Below are 19,737 nucleotides of genomic sequence, written 5' to 3' on the forward strand. Positions count from 1 at the left end.
AAAAAAGAAAGAAAGAGAGGGAAGGAAGGAGGAAGGGGGGAAGGAAGAGGGAGAGAGATAAAGAAAAAGAACATCCCAAATTTGAAGAAAAATATTAATTTAACTATTCAAGAAGCCCAGCAAATCCAACACAAACAGATCAACACCAAAACAAACTGCTGATAGACAAAAAAAAAATTTTAAATAAACAACAAAAGACAACAAACCTTAAAAGGAGCAAGAGAAAAATGACTCATCACATCAAAGGAACAATGATATAACAGCTGGCATCCCATCAGAAACAATGAGGCCAGAAAAAGAAACAATGTAATTTAAACAAAAAAGCTCTCAACTAAGAATTCTGTATTCAGCAAAACAGTCCTTCAAAAATGACAGTGAAATAAAGATAAATGAAGTTTGAGAGAATCTGCTGCTGTCCAACATGATTTAGGAGAAATACTAAAGGAAGCCTGGAGACTACACCAGAAAGTAACAAATACATAGGAAAAAGAAAAATAAAGCCTGTTAAAAATTATATAGGTAAATACAAAAATTCTAGATATATAATTGTTCCCATTACTTTTCTTCACTTCTTTTAAAAAATTAGATTATATAAAGCAATAAAGTGCTAAAAAAAATAATAAAATAAAAAATAAAGTACTGTTTGGCTGGGTTTATAATATGCATAACTGCATAATATGCATGACAATAACAGAATAAAGAAAGAGGAAAAAGATACACTAAAGTCAAGTTTCTATAATTCACCAGAATTAAGTTAGTATCATTCTGAAGGGGACCATAAGTGTTTATCACGAGAGCAACCAATATGAAAATAACATATTGAATGAAATGAACAGAAAAAAATGTCTCACTAAAAAATATTTAACACAAAGTCAGTAAAGGAGGAAAAGGGGGGGGAAACATGATAACAAACAGAAAATCACAAAACAGCAGATATAAATCCAACATCAACAATTACATTAAATGTGAATGGACTATACACCCCCATGCAAAAGGCAGACAACATAAGACTGAATTAACAAAAACAAGACCCAACTGTATGCAGTCTACAAGAGATATATCTTAGGTTCAAAGACATAAAAATGTTAAAATTAAAAAACAGAAAAAATATATACTATGTAAACAGTAACTGTAAGAAAGCTAGAGTGGCTATAAAACTAAAAAGACAAAACCGAATTTAATACAAGAAATGTTACTTAAGGCAAAGAGGATTTTTTCATAACGATGGAACAGTCATGACAACATGGAGACATAATAATTATAAGTCATACACATCTAACAACAAAACTCCAAAATACATGGAAGCAAAAAAGTAAAACTAAAAAGAAAAACAGAGGGGGCACCTGGGTGGCAGAGTTGGTTAAGCGTCTGACTCTTGGTTTCAAGCTCAGGTCATGATCTCAGGGTCTTGAGATAGAGATCCACATCCAGTTCTGTGCTCAGCGTGGAGTCAGCTTGGGATTCTCTCTCTTCTTCTCTGCCCTTCCTCCCCACGCTCACTCACTTGCTAATAAATAAATTAAAAAGAGAGAAAGGAGGGGGGGTGCCTGGGTGGCTCAGTCAGGTAAGCATCTGCCTTTGGCTCAAGTTAGGATCTTAGGGTCCTGGGATTGAGCTCCACATCAGCCTCCCTGCTCAGTGAGGAGTCTGCTTCTCCCTCTCCCTATGCCCCTTCCCCTGCTCATGGCTTTTTCTCTCTCTCCCTCTCTAATAAATAAACTCTTTTTAAAAGAGAGAGAGAAATAGACAATGCAACAAAATTAGTTGCAGAGTATAATGAATGATAGAAAAAGAAAATCTGCAAGGATACAGAAGACCTGACAAACACTATCAATGAACTTTAAATAACTGACAGTATAAACTGCAGAATACGTATTCTCTTCAAATACACATAAAACATTCCATCTAATACACCATATGCTGGGCCACAAAATAAATCTCTGTAAATTTAAAAATACTGAAATCATGAAAAGTACCTTATTTGATCCCAATAGAATCAGAGACCCACAACAGAAAGAAATCTGGGAATACTCCCAAATACTGGTAAATTCAACAACAAACTTCTAAATAACCCATAGGTCAAAGAAATCACATGGAAAAATTAAATATATTTGAATTGAATAAAAACAAAAAGTGTATCAAAATGTATGGAATGTAATTAAAGCACTGCTCAGAGAGAAATTTATAGCTTTAAACAACTATCGGAAAAGAAGAAGGTCACAAATCAACAATCTAAGCTTCTACCTTAGGAAACAAGTGGGTGGAAAGAACACACTAAGCCTAAAGCAAGCAGAACAAAAAGACAAAAAAAAAAATGTTAGAGTGGAAATCAAACAGAAAATAGAAAGAATAGAAGTAATCAAATAAAAGTTACTTTTTTAATTTATTTTTTTGATAAAGGATGGGGAGCAGAGGGTGAGAGAATCTTAAGTGGAATCTTAAGCAGACTGCGCTGAGCTCAGAGCCCAACGACCTGAGCTGACACCAAGGGTTGGACACTCAACCAACTGTGCCAGCCAGGCACCCCAAAAGTTGGCTCATTAAAAAGATCAACGGAATTGACACACTTAGATTTACCAGATTTTACCAGACACACTAGATTTACCAGAAAATAGAGAAAGGATGTAAATTACCAAAATAAGGAATGAGAGAACATCACCAACCTTATAGTAACTTAAAAGACTATTTTAAAAATACAAAATTTTTATCAACATATTAAATAATTAATATGAAATGAACTAGTTCCTAAAAAGCACACATTATCAAAACTCAAAAAGAAACAGAAAATCAAATGGAACTGTAAACGAGCAAGTTAACTGAATTAGTAATTAAAAATCTTCCCACAAAGAAAAGCCCAGGCCCATACAGCTCTATAGGTAAATGCTATCAAATAGTTAAATAGCAATCCTTAGGAAACTATTTCAGAAAATATAGAAGGGGAAAACACTATCCTTCAATGAGACCACTGCTGTCCTTATACCAAGTTGGATAAAGGCATCACAAGAAACTGAAAGACTAATATTCCTCATAAATATAAACACAAAATTCCTTAATAGAATCTAGGCAAACCAAATTTAGCAACATATAAAAGATACATGTTATGTGTATGTATATAGCACAACTGAGTGAAACTTATCCCAGGAATACAGAGTTGAGTCAATCTCTGAAAATCAATTATTGTAATACACCGTATTAACAGAATAAAAGACAAAATCCATTATGATCATCTCATTGGATGCAGCAGGGAAAATCTGACAAAATCCAACACACATTCACAATTAAAAACTCAACAAACTAAAACAAAATGGAACTTCCTCAATCTAATAAAGGGCATCCACAGAGAACCTACACTTAACATTACACATAATAGTGAAAATCTTACATGCTTCCCCCTGAAGACCAGGAGCAATGCAATGCATTCCCAATGCTTATCTAACATCTTACTGAAGGATCTAGCCCATACAACAAAGTAAAAATGAATGTATTAACATCCAGATTGCAAAGATCTGATCTTATTAAACCTGTATGTTGAGCAGCCCAGGTGGCTCAGTGGTTTAGTGCCGCCCTGATCCTGGAGACCCAGGATCGACTCCCACATTGGGCTCCCTGCATGAAGCCTGCTTCTCCCTGTGCCTGTGTCTCTGCGCTCCCCCCTCATGAATAAATAAATAAAATCTTAAAAATATATAGATATATATATGTTGAGACAATATTAAAAATTAATTGTGCGACGCCTGGGTAGCTCAGTCAGTTCAGTGACCAACTCTTGATTTCTGCTCAGATCATGATCTTAGGGTTGTGAAATCCAACCTTAGGCTCTGTGTTGTGTGGGAAGCCTGCTTGAGATTTCCTCTTCTTCCCCCCCCCCCCCCCCCCGCTGCCCCTGTCTCACCCTCCCCCCCCGCCTCACCCGGCCCCCCTGCCTCACCCTGCCGGCCCACTGCATCCCGGCCCACTGCATCCCCGTGTCCCTTCACAGACTCTGGAAAAAAAAAATTGCATTTCTATACAATGAATAATTTAAGTCAAATTACAGAAATTCTACTCCCAATATCAAAAATTCTAAATTCTTCAGAATAAATTTAATGACAGTATAAGACACATAAATTGAAAACTAAAAAAACATTGTTGAAAAAATTAAAAAACTAAAAAACAGAGAGACATCACATATTCATGGATTGGAAGACTCTTAAATTAGCAATCTTTCCCACACTGCTCTATGGGTTCAAAGCAAATCATCAAATCACAACAAATGTTTTTTGTAGAAATTTACAAGTGGGTCCTAAATTTTGTATGTAAATAGAAAGAATCTAGAATCCTTTTTGAAAAAGTTGGAAAGATTTACACTACCCATTTTGGTTTTTTCTTTGAAGTTTTATTTGTATTTCTTTTTCTTGAGTAAATGTGGGGCTCAAACTCACGACCCCATGATCAAGAGTTGCATGCTTCACTGAGCCAGCCAGGCACCCCTACACTACCCATTTTGTAACTTACTGTAATACTACAGTTATCAAGACAGTGTAGTACTGGAGTAAAGATAGGAATATAGATGGTTAGAATTGGAATGAGACTCTAGAAATAAATCCTTATGTTAAAAGCAACTGATTTTTTTTTTTTTTTAAACAAAGGTGCCAATATAATTCAAAGGAAAAAGAACAGCCTTTTTAACAAATGGTGCTAGGGCAACTTGGCATCCATTTGGCATCAGAAAAATTTAAAAACTTAAACCATACACAAATGTTAATTCAATATGGACCCTAGATCTAAATGAAGGAGCTAAAAGTAAACAGAGGAGAAAATCTTTGTGATCTTGGATAAAGCAAAAAGTTCTTAAACATATCAAAATCATAAACTGTAAAACGAAAAAATTATAAACTTGACTTCATTAAAAATCTCTGTACTTCAAAAACACAAGTATAAGAAAAAGTAAGCCACAGACTGGGAGAAAATCTTTGTAAATATGTCTATAATAAAAGAGGTTAGCCCAGAATATATAAAGAACTTTTACAACTCAATAATAAAACAAAAAAAGCCTAACCAAAAAAAAAAAAAAAAAAAATGGGCAAAAGGTTTGAATAGAATTCCACCAAAGATGACCTATAAAAAGCTAAGAAGCACAGGAAAAACTCAACATCATTGTATTTTGGGAAATGCAAATTAAAATCAGACATAGAATTTTGGGACCCCACATCCCCTATGTTGTTCAAAGGTCAACCATATACTTTCTCTGTTATGACGCTAAGCAAAGATTTGACCTTGCCCCATTTGCGAGTTCAGATCTTTGCAGAGAGCATCTTTGTATAGATGGGTTTGCATTTATAGTTCTGTACAATGTTTCTTGACAATTTCCATTTAATCAATAACTAAATGTGATAAGCATTCCTCCCTTGGCTTCCAAGATTCTACCCTTCTCTGGTTTTCCTCCCTACTCTTTCTCCACTTACTCATTACATGCAGATATCCACCAGCCTTCTTCTGATTCCACATATTGTCCCTAGAAATCCCATCTACACCCAAGATCTGAACTCCCACTATTGCTGATGACCTCTGACTCTCTAATTCAGAGAAACCTCTCCCTAGTTTTACTTGACTGATTAACTCCCTCCAGGCTAGCTTTAATACTTCTGTTTACTCCTAGATTACATTTACATAATTCTAATCTGGCATTTAATTATAATGTATTCTCTGCAGTTCTAGGTCAGGTATCCTTCGGATATGCCACCAAACACACAGTCATTTATCTTTATAGCGCTTTCCAATTTGTATTACAAATAATTATATATACAAAAAAACAACAACAAATAATTATATGTAAATTATAAATAACCATTCATTTTCTCTCACAGGCACTGCTTGAGACTTGGCACTACTTCTTATTCACAATCTTCTCAGTACCTAATATAGTGCAAGACCCATGACAGGCACTCTAAAATAAGCAGAAGAAACAAAATGTGCTTTAAATTGTAAACATGCAGGGCACCTGAGGGGCACAGTCAGTTAAGTGTCCGACTCTTGGTTTCAGCTCAGGTTGTGATCTCAGAGTCACGAGATTAAGCCCCATGTCAGGTTCTGCACTCATTGCAAAGTCTACTTAAGACTCTTTCCCTCACCCTCTGCCACCCCACCCCCAATGCACACATACATGGGCACTCTAAAATAAATAAATATTTTAAAAATAGATGAAAAATAAATTGTAAACATACAACTCTGAAAAAAACTTTCAGGAATTTATTTTTTGAAAGGAGAAAACAGGCCAAGAAAGATTAAGTGACTAACTCAGTCAATTCTTCGTCTCCTGAATCATAGTTCTCATCCCTCAAAATCATAATGTCTATTGGTCGTGCTTACTGATCTAAGTTTCCAATGAACCTCCAGAAGGAACATAAAAATACTATTTAAAAAAAATTTTTTTAGAGGGATGCCTGGGTGGCTCAACATTGTGGGTCTGCCTTTGACTCAGGGCGTGTTCCCAGGGTCCCGGGATCGAGTCCCACACTGGGCTTCCTATATGGAGCCTACTTATCCCTCCGCCTGTGTCTCTGCCTCTTTTCTCACACTATCTCTCTGTCTGTCTCTCATGAATAAATGAACGGAATCTTTATTTTTTTAAAAGATTTATTTATTTAACATAGATAGACACAGAGAGAGAGAGAGAGAGGCAGACACAGGCAGAGGGAGAAGCAGGCTCCATGCCGGGAGCCCGACGTGGGACTCGATTCCGGGACTCCAGGATCGCGCCCTGGGCCAAAAGCAGGCGCCAAACCACTGAGCCACCCAGGGATCCCCGAATGGAATCTTTTAAGAAAAAAAAAAAAAAACTATTTAGAGAAGAATTGCATCCTCCCCAGCTCTTGCTAGCTATATCAGTTGTAGAGAACTCTGATGCTAATTTTTACTTAATAGTTTTTCTGCCCCAAATAGGCTAATCTTTAACTGAACCAATCTTTTCACATATCCTTCATATATATCACACACCTGTATGTGAAAAATAATGTGCAAGTAATAATTTGTCAGCACTCCAAAAGTACGTAATTATATTGTATGCTCTATAAGTTAACAATAAAAATATGATTCAGATGAGAAAAAACACTGAATATGAACACTAAAGACAAGCACTTCAACTTTATCATAATCCCCATAGTCCATTGCTAATGTTTTCAGTGGTTGCTATGTTATCCTGCAAATGTGTTACTGGGCAACAACTCAGAAGCTAGGACAGCAAGCTTACTAAAAAACAAATGATTCAAACCAAGATTTATAAAAATACTGGGACTCTTTTTTATAGCTTTAAATGAAGCAATTTTGTCATAAGCATCAGATACATAATTTACAGCAAGACTACAAAAATTATCTAGAATTTATTTAAAGACATATTTTCATAGTGATAGGCACTTTCCAAAAGGAAATGGATAGGTTTAGGTTCTTCCCAACTCTATGAATTTTAATGCAAAAGAAATTTGAAGTTATGAAGCACCTGGGTGGCTTAGTGGTTGAGCATCTGCCTTTGGCTCAGGTTGTGATCCTGGGGTACTGGAATCAAGTCCTACACCAGGCTTCCTGCAGGGAGCCTGCTTTTCCCTCTGCCTGTCTCTGCCTCTCTCTCTGTGTATCTCTCATGAATAAATAAATAAGATCTTAAAAAAAGAAAAAGAAAAATTTGAAGTTATAATATACGGAAACTAATTAACTGGGCACTTCTTGCTTAATTTCTTTACTACTGGATTACATCTCTGTTAAACTTAAAAAAGAAAAAAAAAAGCTAGACTAGTTTGACTACACAGTCTGTGATCTCTCCGTGACACACAGAGGCAGCCCCAATGGAAAAATAAAACTCAAGACAACTGCTACTTTATTAGGGACAAATCAAAGTACTGACATAATTCATAAATAAGTCTTGACTAGAAAAAAAGTAAAATGGAAAGGGGTAAGTAAAATGGGAAGATAGGGAGAGAAAAATTATACAAGGGAGGTAGAGGAGAGAGTTGGAGGAAGTTTCTTTAAAATTAAGATTCTACTAAGGAAGAACCAGGAAACTGATCAAACTCCCCATGCCCACTTGAGAGTAGTGCCAGCATTCCTGAGGGAGTCCTTACTGCTAATATTGTCACGGGAAATTCTCAAATATCACACTTTCTAGGAATACAATCCTTCCTTCCAATTCCAATGAATTCCCACTCTATAATCCCCTTCCTTATGGTTTACAGTTGCCCTTCCTCTCTGTTACTCTCTCAAAAGATTTTCATTTACTTCTACTACACTATGGAAGGGGGAAAGGGCAAATGCACATTCCTCATCTCTAAGAAACATTTATTCAGCAACTTCCATTTGGAAGATACTAAGGATACAGCTCATTGAGATCTGGTGTTCTGACCCTAAGGAGCTTACAATCTACTTAGGAAGGTGAAGCATATACACAAAAATGATAAAATGCAATATGAAGTGTAAGTATCAGAGGAGTATGACGAATAAAAACATTCTATAGGATTTCAGAGATGAAGAAGTTCAGAACATACTACCCTAAAATATGCCATTTTGGTGTACTGATTGAGTTAAAGACACTTGAGAAACAACAGGTGCAAAAGGGGCATTCTGTCCTTCCTTGTTCCTCCTGAAAACCAGAAGATAAAAATCCCAGAAGGAGGAAAAAAAAAAAAAAAAAAAAAAAAAAACCCTGTACCAGGAGTAAAGAAAACATTCTTATCACCAGAGATGGGGAATCAAAGCTGAGAAATCTGTACAAACAAGCCTTATTAAACTAACCTTTATCTTCCTAGTCACTTCTCCACAATTTACTACTCAGCAGAAATCTCTTTGTCTTTTTCACAAATTTATTGTTTCTTTATCTAAAAGGTATAAAAGCTTTCTGCTCTCATCACTTCATTCTCATTCAGGAGTCTTCATTCTCCTGTGAAGGCCCCCAAGCGCATGTAAAAAAAAAATTTTTTTTTAATTGTGTGCTTTTCTCTGTCAATGTGTCCTATGTCATTTAATTCGTAGGCCAACTAGACACTCAGAGAGTAGAGAACTCTTCCTCCCTTACAGAGATTATGGTGGAGTTAAACTTTATGGAAAAGGTACAATTCAGATTTTAGGAAAGAAGGGAAAAATCAGGTAGGGAGAATGACATGAAGACTTAGAAGAAAGGGTGACAGCATGAATAGGTTTAAAGGATAGTGAGGAAATCAGCCTGGACACAGTATAGTTTTCCTACGAAGAACACGAACAGGTAAAGGCAGAGAGGAGATTTTGAAGAGCTCTGATTAAGAAATGTGAACTCTAGTCCGAAGGGAAGAGTACCTCAGGAAACTTTTTACAGATACATGCACACATTCTCTAAAAGTACACAAAGATTAGACAATTTGAAAAAATCACTAACGTAATATATTATGGATGACAAAGTTAAAATAAAACTCATTTACTTTAGGCAGAGGCAGTACCTAGAGAAAACGCGCGCGCGCGCGCACACACACACACAAAAGGATTCTGACAATAAACTAATCTTTCTGTTAAGATGTCCTTCATTTCGGGCACCTGGGTGGCTCAGTAGTTGAGCGTCTGTCTGCCTTTGGCTCAGGTCATGATCCCGGGGTCCTGGAATCAAATCCCGCGTCAGGCTCTCCCTCTGCCTGCGTCTCTGCTTCTGTTTGTCTCTCATGAGTAAATAAATAAAATCTTAATAAATAAATCTTAAAAAAAAAAAAAGACTTAATTCATTTCATTCATTCTTCTAAGCTTCTTGAATTAGAACTTTCCATGACAAAATGCTGACTTTGGATTACTAAGAATTTATCACACAACATGAGCCATTCTTGATTTTTCTTCTCTTCTTGTCTTGTCCAACTCTTGAATATTTCATTACTTCAATATTAGCATGTGGAAAAGAAAAAGGGGGAGGGGACTAAAATGAAGTCAATGGATTTTTGCAAAGTAGTTAGACATGATGTAAAGAACATTAAACTTCAAGTTCCAATTCTCATTACCAATAGCTTGATTTCAGAGAAGTCTTTCAGTCTCATAGTGTCTCAAATGTTCTCACCTCTTTTCTTACATACTTAATATGTTATAGCACTCAAAAAAAATCATGAAATTATGCTGTGAAAACTACATGCCATATAGTCACACAAATTATATCATTAAGGGTTCAATGGGTGGAGAAAAGAGTGAGGTTATTGGCTCTACCGGGGCTTTAAAAACCACTTGCAGATATAGTGTTTCAACCTCCCAATGTGCTATGTAATCCTAAATTAGTATTATTCTATTATCAGAAAAATTCCTGAATATAACCTGCACATCATCTGGTTAGAAAATATTCAAAAAAAAAGAACATCGGACAAGCAGTGTCCCAAGTAACAAGTTATTTGAGGGTAACTCAAATCCATTTGCAACTCTCTGGAGACTCCTGTATGACACTGATATTCAAAACATTCTAGTAATTCCACACGAAATGAATTTGAAATCAAACCGCAGTACAGAAGGTGTGTATTAACTGTAACCACCTACAGGCTAAACCCATGAATTTACAGAATTCTGAATCCAGATAATTGTAGGATAGATACGTTTAATTATATTCTAGTTGAGTATTCGACTTGTTTACGGAGATGTTGCTTGGTAACAGAAGCAGTGCTTTAACAACCTACTTGGTTTTAGACCTACTGAAGCATTTTGTGCTCCTAGCTTAAACACTTTCAACTATAACATATATAAGAAATCAAGAACAAGTTTCTTGCCGTCCTAGACACCTCTGAGATTTTACTGAAACAGCTTCATAATCACAACTAATATAACTGTAACTGAAGACTCTAAAAATACTTGGCATTTTTAAGAGCTAAGGGCCCATTCATTGTGGTCAAAAGCTAGTCAATAAGGATTCATTAAAATATGTCCATTTAAACCAGGTACTCAGGGATCCCTGGGTGGCTCAGCGGTTTAGCGCCTCCTTTGGCCCAGGGCGCGATCCTGGAGTCCCGGGATCGAGTCCCGCGTCGGGCTCCCAGCACGGAGCCTGCTTCTCCCTCTGCCTGTGACACACTCTGCCTCTCTCTCTCTCTAGGTCTATCATAAATAAATAAATAATTCTTTTTAAAAAATAAAATAAATAAACCAGGCATTCATTTACACAGTCTAGACGTTATCTCTGAGATGACTGCCAATGTCTGCGGGGTTATGGAAAACGGTAGCACAGTTTTCCATCACAGATTAAACTGGTGGTACCACCACGCGTGCAACCAGTTAGTAAAGTGTCTGCACGAGCATCACGCCGGGGTCCATCCCAAAGCTCCCGAAAGGGGCGCCTGGCTGGCTCAGGAGGAGCGCGCACTCTTGATGTCCTCTTCATCTGCGGGTGGGGAGTTCCAGCCCCACACTGGGGGGTAGAGATAACTTACATACACATAAACTTCAAAAAAAAAATTTTTTTTAACCTCCATAAAGAGTTTCACGTGCACTTAATTGGCCACAGAAGAGGTTTCACGACCTACGTCTCTAACTCTCCCTCCAATTCCTCTACAGGAAAAGTAACAACAAAACAATTCAGGGCAAGAGGTGAAGACGGAGCTTTACCAAAACTACAGACAAGCCCGCGCCCGCCTCCAAGGAGGTCACGTACCAGACTCACACGCGTGAAGCTTCAGGGCGCCCGGGGCCGGGGCCGCGCCTGCCGCCGCGGAACACCTGCCCGGCTCCGCCCGCGGGCACTGCGGGGAGGGACGCGGCGCCCCCGCGGGGTGCGGGCCCCGCCGGCGGCCGCTGCGGCGCGGGCTGGAGGAGGGCCGAGCGCGCCCCGGGGCTCGCGACTCCAGGGAAATCGGGGGTATCCCGGGAGAGCTCCGGGGGCGGAAAGGGCGGCGGCGGAGAGCAGCTTCGCGCCGCCTCGGCGGACGGGCCTTCTCGGGGCAGCGAGGCAGGCAGGAGCCGCCGCCAGGCCCGCCCGCCGCCCCTCCAGCCCAGGGAGCGCACCGGGTCCCGAGTCCTAAGAGCGCGCCAGGCAGGAAGTCCCGCCCCCACGCCGACGTCACCGACGCCGCGGACGCCGGGCGCGACCAGCGACCGTTAGAGGGAGGAGGCGAGCCGAGCCGCGGCGGGAGCGGCGGGGGCGCCACGACGGAGCGCTTGGGGCGCGCAGACTCCCCCGAGCCCGAGGGACCCCGGCGCTGGCTTCAGCGAGCAGAGTGACGGGCGCGGGGGAGCGGGCGGCCGGTCCCCCTCGCCTCCGGGCAGCGCTGCGTTTCTAGGGCCCCCCGTCGCACTCTTCCCCCCTCGAGGGCTCCGGGGAGGCCCTGCCGCCGCCGTCCCGCCCTCGTCCCCGATCGCGCACACTTAAGGGCCGCGAGGCGCCTGCTGCCCCGTCAGCCTTGCGGCCTCCGCCCCGCGGCGCAGTCGGCTCCGCAGGCCCGGCGGACGTGGCCGCCCCACACCCCACACGGCTCACCTGGTTGCCGCAGGCCAGGGCCCGCTCGGGGGGGCTTTGCGAGCTGGTGGTCCTGAGGGCGTGCAGCAGAGCTGGAGGAGAAGGTAGCAGTTTCTTGAAAGCATCCCTTAACATGCCAAGGGCTGAAATGAGGTCGGGTGTTCAGCCGTTAAGGATCCGTCGTAAAAGACAAGCGCGCTCTCTTTGCCGCCTTTGTTCCAGGGTCCTGGTTCGGGGTTTGGGTTCTCCCTGCTCTGTGAAGCACAGCTTAGTTCTCACCCGGGCTCTAGTTACAATTAGAAAGGCAACTGGGTTGGCACCTCTTTTGTTGAAAGGAGGAAGGAGAAGCCATTTGGATGGGACTGTAAGTTGGGTCATGTGGAGTGTCAACGCATGGCTGACAAAGGCGTGGGGAGGCAGGATCAGTGAATGGAAGGTAGAATCCAGAGCCCAGCTGCTGGGCCAAGTAGCTCGCATTTGCTGAGCGCTCGGCTGTCAAGTACCAGAGCCCTTTTTCATGTCATGTTATTTAACCCTAAAGCAGGGTTCTTATTATTTTCTCAACTTCACCACTTTACCCAGAGCCTTTACTGGTAAGTATTGAAGCCAGGAAGTCGGGACTCCAGAAGTCTTGGTGGTAATCAGTAAACTGTATGCTACAAATCACTGCCAAGTGGGAAAAAAGGTTATCTCGGGGCAGCCCAGGTGGCTCAGCGGTTTAGCACCTGCCTTCGGCCCGGGGCGTGATCCTGGGGACCCGGGATCGAGTCCCACGTTGGGCTCCCTGCATGGAGCCTGCTTCTCTCTCTCTCTCTCTCTCCCTCTCTCTGTCTCTCATGAGTAAATAAAATCTTTAAAAAAAAAAAAAAAAGGTTAGCTGAGAAATAACGGAGACAGGCTTTTTATTTTTTAGCTCCTTTCTCAAATAAATACCATATGAATCAAAAACTTAAATGTAAAGAATGAAGCCATAAAAATACTACAAGAAAATCAAGGTGAATATCTTTATTTATTTCTATTTATTCATAGAGACAGAGACAGAGAGAGAGAGAGGCAGAGGCACAGGCAGAGGGAGAAGCAGGCACCATACAGAGAGCCCAACGTGGGACTCGATCCAGGGCCCCCAGGATCACGCCCCGGGCCTAAACCGCTGCGCCACCGGAGCTGCCCAAGGTGAATATCTTTATAATCTTGAGCTGAGAAAGGCCTTTGCTAAGTATGAAATGAGAGAAGCCATAATGGACAAAAAACTGATAAAAATTAACCTCATGAAAATTGTAATCTTATACAAATTGTAATCTGCACACAAAAAATGAACCAGTGGAAGATACATTTGTATCATGTGGAAAGAGAAGGAAAAATATTCCTGCTATACAAAGAGCTCATAGAATGTCAATTTTAAGGGGCGCCTGGGTTGCTCAGTCAGTTAAGCATCCAACTTAGACTATTTTGGCTCATAATGATCTTAGGATTGTGAAACCCACCCCTGCATCCTGCTCTGTGCTCAGTGCAGTCTGGTAAGACTTTCCCCCCTTTTCCTCTGCCCCTCTCCCCTATGCTAGTGGGTTTGTGTACATGCTGTGTGCTCTCTTCTCTCTCAAATCAATCTTCAATTTTTTTAAAGTATCAATTTTTAAAAACAAATTATCCAAGGAAATCAATAGGACATTTTTAAACTAAGAAAAACAAACATCTAATTAAATGAAAAGATGCTCAACATTCCAAACACATCCTTTTTGTCCATCAGGGTACATAGAGATACGTGGTTACTATTGCTATTGTGCACTATTGATGGTAAGGTTGAAATTGGGACAATCTTACTTACCAAAATTTCATTAGTCTTTGCCCCAAAATCTCATTTCCCAGTCCATTCATTCTAAGGAAAAAAGCAAAGTAAACGTTCACATGGATATTTCTCACTCCCTTTTTGTAATTGGTGTTTTTAGAAACAAAACAAAACAAAAAGAAGTGCCATCACTAGGATGCTATTTAAGTTACAGTGCATGTGGACATAGAATACCTTTAAGCCATCAGAAACAATGATGAAAATATTCATATGAAATACATTAATAGCATATGGGTCCCCCCCCCCCATAAAAGAATATAAATTAGCAGGAGCAGTGTCATCTTGGCACAAATATATATGTGGATATAAATGTACAAAAAAGATCTAGAAGGATGTTGCCCAAAATGCAGATGGTTTTTATTTTGTCTCTTGGACTTTTTTATCATTTGAATTTTTTTATTTATTTTTTATTTTTTTTATTTATTGGAGTTCAATTTGCCAACATATAGCATAACACCCAGTGCTCATCCTGCGAAGTGCCCCCCTCAGTGCCCATCACCCAGTCATCCCAACCCGTCACCCACTTCCCCTTCCACTGCCCCTTGTTCGTTTCCCAGAATTAGGTGTCTCTCATGTTTTGTCACCCTCACTGATATTTTCACTTGTTTTCTCTCCTTTCCCTTTATTCCCTTTCACTAATTTTTAAAAAAAAATTTTTTTTAATTTTTATTTATGATAGTCACAGAGAGAGAGAAAGAGGCACAGAGACACAGGCAGAGGGAGAAGCAGGCTCCATGCACCGGGAGCCCGATGTGGGACTCGATCCCGGGTCTCCAGGATCGTACCCTGGGCCAAAGGCAGGCGCCAAACCGCTGCACCACCCAGGGACCCTCCTTTCACTAATTTTTATATTCCCCAATCATTTGAATTTTTAAAATAAAGTACATATCATTTTTACCAAAACTTGTTTTATTTTTAATTAAAGATATGTTAGTGAAACGGCAGCCAGTTGACTGTAGATGCCCATAGGTAGAGGACCAATGTGAAATAATTATATCTGAGATCTAAATTCTCAGCTTTTTAAGTGTCCATAAATTTGATTATATTAATTTACCTCAAGTTAGCCAAATGTAACTCATCACTTGGACATCATGATTCTGACTTCTTAAATTGGACAGTGTATCTTTCCTGTTGTTTGCTGTTTACCTCTCATGGTATTTGTCACACTGAATTAGAATTCCCTCTTTCTGTCACTAGACTGTATGCTCCTTCAATATATCCTTTTCTTCCATATGTTATATATTTATTTTGCCCTGATTCATTGTCATCTACTTTATTTTTGTATGCAGAAATTTTAATTTTAATGCAGTCAAAATAATGAATTATACAGATATTACAGGGATAGTTCAACAATTCTATGCCAATAATTTGACAACTCAAATGAAATGGACAAATTCCTGAAAAGAATACAAAAAAACTGACACAAGAAGAAAAAGAAAAGCTAAATTAGATGAGTATCAAAGAAACGGAATTTCTAATAAACTTTCCCACAAAGAAAATTCCAGGGCCAGATGGGTTCACCAGTAAATTTTATCAGACTTTTAAAGAAGATAAAATACTAACCCTAAATATTTCAGAGAATAGAGCAAGAATGAACACTTCGAAACTCATTTTATGATGCCAATATAATCCTGATATCAAAACTTGACCAGGACATTTTACAAGAAAATTACAAACCTCATGAATATAGACTTTAAAATTCTTAATGAAATATTGGCAAATTGAACCTTGCAATATAAAGGATAAAATCCCAAGGAAGATGTGGTTTAACATTGAAAAGTCAGTGTAATTCACCACATTAACAGAATGGAAAAGAAAAAATATTGATCTCTGTAAATGCAGAAAAATCTGACAATCCAAACCCATTCATGTTAAAATACTTAAAGCAAGTATAGAAGGGAACTTCCTCAGTGTAACAACAATCATCTTTTAAAAAATGTAATGGTGAAATATTAAATTTTTTTCTCCTAACATTAGGAGAACATAATGTTTGCTCTCACCACTTCTATTCAGGGTTATGTTGAAGGTCCCAATTACTGTAATAATAAGAAAATGCATAAAGATCAGAAAAACTTGGACTTCCTGATTTCAAAACTTACAACAAAACTACAGTAATTAACACAGATGTACTGCCAAAAACATGTATCAGTGAGATGTAATTCAGAGTCCAGAAATAATACCTTTATATTTATGGTCTATTGACTTTTGACAAAGGTGCCAAGATAATTCAATAGGGGAAAGAATGGTCTTTTCAAAAAGTGATGATGTTGGGAAAACATGGAGAAGAATGAACTTGAATCCCTATACATATACAAATGTTATGATACGTCAAAGACCTAAATGTAAGAGCTAAAAACTCAGAAGAAAACATAGCCATAAATCTTCATGGCATGGCAATGCCTCACCAAAATTTAAAAATTTTGTGCTTCAAAGAACACTATCAAGAAAGTGAAAAGACTGCATTTCCTGGTGCTCCTCTCAGGCCAAACCTTGGCCCCCAACCTTCCCCATTTCAGATGAAGTGAGTGCACTACATGTGGAAGAAGAGAAAATCCCGTAAGTTAGCTGATGCCAAGGCATTTCTGAGTAACTGGTGCATGACAGTTGTGTGACTGTGGAGAAAGGGATCTAGGTTTCCGAGCAGAACACCAAGGACTACTTTTGAGTTCTGAACCTTAAGAACTCTGATACCTCACCGCACAAGGTTCTAGCAGTGTTGGTGTGTCCACAGTCTCTGCCTTATTTTGCTGCTAAATTCCGCCTCAGTGTGACTGATGCTTCCAGAAGACTGTGGCTTCCTCAAAAGTCTTGGGGGTGTGCACTGTCTCTGATACAGCAATAACTGTAGATTTCAGCACCCTGGAAAGTCAGAAGGATCTGTGCCTTGATGCCACCAGCACAATGAGGAAGAGCCAGTGTTACCCAAGCTCACCTCCACCTGTCCAGGCTGGGCCCCATATTCGGAACATAGGCTGGGCTACCCTTGTCACCCTTCCAACTCTACACCACCCACTCTCCCCAGCAGATCATGGGCTCCCTGGTGATGGATTACTTCGCCAGATAGCAGAACCTATCCCCAGACAAGATTTTCCACGTTATTGTGGCCCCTTGCTACAACAATAAACTGGAGGTCCTCTGAGAAGATTTTCCCACAGCTTCACATGGTTTCCTGGGTGCTGACTGCATATTAACCTCAGGTGAAATTTTTTCAGATAATGGAGGAAAGTGACCTCTTGGTGAAAAGACACTGCCATGTACACTCTGCTTGGAGGCCTGAAGGAAAAGATGAGGCACCATGATGGAGCCAGCTCCAGCAGGTACCTGGCACACATCTTCAGGCATGCAGCCAACCAGCTGTTTAATGAGGATATGAGGGAAGTTACCTGCCACATCCCGAGGAACAAAGACTTGCAGGAGGTTAACTTTGAAAAGAATGGGTAGGTTCTGTTATGCTTTGCTGCTGTGTACTGCTTTCAAAACATCCAGGATGGTTCTGAAACTGAAGAAGGGCAATTTGTCATACCACTTGGTAGCAGTGCTTGCCTGGACCAGAGGATGTTTAAATGACGGAGGCCAAGCCCAGACCAAGGATGGGCATGCAGACAAGGTGCTGCCATGGCAGATGGAAGGCATACACACTGATATCCCCATGCAGCCCCCTAGACCAGTGCCCACATACAGGAGCTATACCAGGAGTGGATAAACAAAACCAACTGCCCCAGACTCCAAGAAGTTGTGCACAATGTACCAGGGCCCAGCGCTTCCTGCCATCAGCTGAGACATCAAGTGGTAAAGGTCAAGAAGGCTGGGAGGCAGGTCCTATTAGCTGCCCGAAGAGAGAAGAGCAGCTGAGTGTGAGCATCACAGACAGTGGAGGAAAACCGCTCAGCTTCTCAGTTATTACTTTGGTTTTTCAGAATTCTCCATACCCTATTTGTTCATGGCTCCCTCATTCAGTTTGATATGGTGCTATCTTTGTAATAATACGTGACTGGAATAATTTAACATAAGAGAAGCACTGCCCCATGTTAAGTATCCTTTTAGCTTAAGACTGAAAAACATCCCGAAGAACAAAAATGAAAACAGATTACTATCTTTTAGGCCTAAAAAAAATCCAAAAAATGTCCTGTGAAGAGCTAAGACCCCAGAAGTCCAGATTCATGTGCCTCAGAAAGATTTGATGTGGAAATTAAGACAAGATGCAACCAGGTTGCAGGTTTAGTGGTGCTACAGTCCACAGTCTGCCTGATTAGGCTCTTATTTTTAATCAATTATGTTATTGAAAATATTTTTGCTAGAATATGAATAAATTGCAACATTTTGGAATCGGGCTCATATACAAATCTGGATTTCCAGCTTTTCTGGCAACAGTGGGTCACGTTCTTCAGTGCTGTGGTTGCCAGAGTGCAGTAGTAGCCTCCTCCTAGGACCAGACCTCCAACTGTGTGACCCTGTGTGTGCTGGTGGCTTAAACCCCAAACTCACACTTTTACAATTCAGCCTTTAAGCTGAACTCACCTTGAGGGCAGGGGAGGTCTGGCAAGAATGGCAAGTGTTACAGACAGAAAGGAGGATGGAGATGGGCTGCCCCACTTAGGCCAGGCTGTGTGTTCAGGAGGCAACTACCTTAATCCCTCCGCAGTGGGTTAATAGCAGAAGACCCTCCTGATCCTGCTGTGGTCCTGCCTCCCTGGGACCTGTGCTTCTTGAGGGACTCTCATTCTGCAGCCTGCACTGTTCCTGTGAGCACATCTTAAGAAGTAAGAGAGAAAGTGGTTTATCCACAAACAAAGAGAAAGCAACCAGAAATCTACAGAATCATGGCACTCTACATCAGAACTCGTTTTTGAAATGAAAGACAGCTGAGAATGGCCTGGAGTTTGTTTTTCAAAGCACTTGGGTTTTGTTAACATGAGTGATGATGTTCTTAAGCTCTCCATGCTCTAAACCCTTAGCAGGCTCAGTTTCCTTCATCGTATTCTGTATCATATTGTACCCGTATACTTACCGAGTTGATAGCTAGATATTGTGTGAAATTGTATATTTTTAGGGCACTTGGCTGGCTCAGCTGGATGAGCATGAGACTCTTCATCTTGGGGTCATGAGTTCAAGCCCCACATTGAGTGTAGAGACTACTTAAATAAAAACTGTTTTAAAAAATTGTACATTATTTTCTTTCAATCTATTCACAATCAGATTTCATCCTTCACAGTAACTGATACAGAATAAACAGGAAGAGCGTGAGGGGAAAAAAATAAAGTGAAGAGATAACCTACAGAATAGGGGAAACTATTTGAAAATCATATCTGATAGGAACTTGTATTCAAAAATATATAAAGAATTCTTACAATTCAACAATAAAACGACAAGCCAATTTAAAATGGACAAAGGATTTGAATAGAGAGTTCTCTAAAGAAGATAAACAAAAAAAAAAAAAAAGAAGATAAACAAACAGCCAATAAAGCACATGAGAAGATGATCAACG

General features: G+C 40.1%; 1 protein-coding gene, 1 long non-coding RNA gene and 1 pseudogene across 10 annotated transcripts in view; 2 read left to right on the plus strand and 1 right to left on the minus strand.

Moving 5' to 3' along the window:
- Positions 1-11,958, minus strand: part of CEP83 (centrosomal protein 83) — a 147,451-nt gene extending 135,493 nt beyond the window's left edge. For 8 of the 9 annotated variants that reach the window (XR_007402197.1, XR_007402196.1, XR_007402198.1 and 5 more), the window contains exon 1: positions 11,606-11,957. The gene's annotated coding sequence lies outside the window, so the exon portion shown is untranslated. Of the gene's footprint in view, positions 1-11,605 lie in introns of all 9 variants that reach the window. The other variant, XR_003132972.3, reaches the window with a different exon arrangement.
- Positions 11,959-12,045: 87 nt separating this feature from the next.
- LOC118350767 (uncharacterized) lies at positions 12,046-17,458 on the plus strand. Its single transcript, XR_007402201.1, has 3 exons — positions 12,046-12,510; positions 13,436-13,579; positions 14,932-17,458. It is a non-coding gene; the product is annotated as an uncharacterized LOC118350767 (long non-coding RNA).
- A 9-nt stretch (positions 17,459-17,467) lies between these two features.
- Positions 17,468-19,415, plus strand: LOC125752510 (nuclear prelamin A recognition factor-like; annotated as a pseudogene).
- The last annotated feature ends 322 nt before the right edge of the window (positions 19,416-19,737 follow it).

Source organism: Canis lupus, chromosome 15 (genome assembly GCF_003254725.2).
Source record: "Canis lupus dingo isolate Sandy chromosome 15, ASM325472v2, whole genome shotgun sequence".
In the NCBI taxonomy this organism is placed as follows: domain Eukaryota; kingdom Metazoa; phylum Chordata; class Mammalia; order Carnivora; family Canidae; genus Canis; species Canis lupus.